Here is a 2,206-nt window from a genome sequence, read left to right on the forward strand (position 1 = left end):
ATATATATATATATATATATATATATATATACATACATATACTGTACATATCCTGTATATAGGCAGCACGGCGGCTCGGTGGTTAACACTGTTGCCTCACAGCGAGACGGTCCTGGGTTTAATCCCCGATTGGACCTGGGGTCTTTCTGTATGGAGTTTGCATGTTCTTCTCGGGCTTGCATGGGTTTTCTCCCACAGAACAAAGACATGAATGTTAGTCTGATTGGTAACTCTAAATTGTCCCTAGGTGTGAGTGAGAGAGTGAATGATTGTTTGTCTCGTTTGTCTATGTGTCCCTGTGATGGACTTGCGACCTGTCCAGGGTGTACCCGCCCCTCGCACAGTGGGGCGGGTACACATTGCTGGACATGGGCACCGGCGACCCCCATGACCCAAAGTGGAAGAAGCAGGTAAAAGATAATGGATGGATATTCACAGATATCAAGCAACAAGCCGTTCCCAAAACAAACTTGAAGTGCTAACTGATTGCATGAAATTTGTCATTAACAATGGGCTTGTGTCGGTGTCAATGGTCATTTGTGTCGATCTATAAACAAAACATCTTGTGAACCACAGGATAGGTCTTAATGAAACTCCAGAAAATAATTACTGGATACACATCTACAAGTCATAAATTTTTGGAGTCACCCAAAGTTAGGATGGCTCAACAGCAAACTGACTATAGTCAATATGAAAATATTTATTTATCAGTCAAATTTAAGGACATTGACCAAACTTTTAGTGTGTTGATAGGTCTCATATTGCAGGAAATGTGCAGAATGTCATTTATCAAGTTTGACTAAAATTTCTACAATTCCTTCCCTTCTCTTTATAAGATTGTATTTTAGAAGTCTTGCATCACAGGGAGTGACGAATATGCACTCCTTCAAAGCAAATTCTTTCTGACATTGTCTTAAAAAAATTAAATGCTTTTGTATTTTTTATACTGATAGTATTTTTGTTTTATTCCCTTACAATATCAAAGAAAAATGAAACAGTACTTTGATTATGATGAAAGTAAATTACCATTTCTCATTACATGCCATTTTATAATCTAGTTTTGTATGGATTAAAAATACAAAATACAAAGTGTAAATTAATAATCTTCAGAGATTTTCATAGGCAGTCTATAGCCAGCTCTACCGTACTGTAATATAAGCTAGATGGCAGATGAATGTGGCTTATTCACACACACACCCACAAAACGACGTAAAACCTGATGTGTGTGTTTAAGACGTTGAAAATAAGTGGATCAATTTCATCTAATCCGCTGTTCTTCAATCTGCTGGACTTTCTGTTTACAGTCAGGAGCTACGAGAAGTAAACCTGTCGAAAGAAAGCAAACGAAAAAGAGATGGATGATGCAGTGAGTGTTAATGAGAAAGCTGCGTGGAAAGAAGCCAAACACTTGAGGGCATTTTTGCTTCCTCTGCCAGCTCTGACAGACTGCCATCAGCAGCGCTGAGGAGTATATTTGTCTCTCTCTCTTGCTTGCACACATTTCTCTTCTTCTGCACTCCATCTCAGCCAGATCCCATCCCAGCCAACTAACCAAACAATATGGTATTCTTTGAAAGTTGGATATCACTGAGCTTAGGATGATGGAGCCGAAAATGACTTCAAAAGGCTGTTTAAACAGTTAAACAGTTGTTCCAAAATATGTTTCGTTGAGAGAAAGGAGAGGCGAAGGCAAAGAGATCCAAAGTGTGATTAACACTTTCTGGCGAGCTGCAAACTTCTTCAAAGTAATAAATTTAGACTTTAAAAAAAAGTAGAACTTGTACACAAGATAAAACCAGACAATACTAAAGAAAAATACCAGATGGGAGAGCGGTGGTGCAGAGGTTAGACAAAATGAACCTGTAATCAGGACGTTGCAGTTTGGAATTTCTGAAAACCACAACACAATTAAGTGTGGGAAAAGGTGAAGCGTTCACTTTTGATTGACCCACTGTGGACCTTTCACCCCCCTTGCTGCTCTCCGGGCATCTTGGCCTTCTGCTACACATGTGGGCTACGGTAGCTTGGTGGTCAGTGGTTGCGTCAGGATGGGCATCTGACATAAAACAATTGCCAAAATCTCCATGCGAGTTCACTTGCTGTGGCGTTTCCCTGAGGAAAAGGAGCAACAGAAAGAAAAAAAAAGATTATATTTAACAAAAACAACAGTTGAAGCAACAAAAAAAGAAGATATATATATATATAT

The sequence above is a fragment of the Nematolebias whitei genome, chromosome 19, assembly GCF_014905685.2.
Source record: "Nematolebias whitei isolate Nwh7 chromosome 19, NemWhi1, whole genome shotgun sequence".
Lineage (NCBI taxonomy): Eukaryota > Metazoa > Chordata > Actinopteri > Cyprinodontiformes > Rivulidae > Nematolebias > Nematolebias whitei.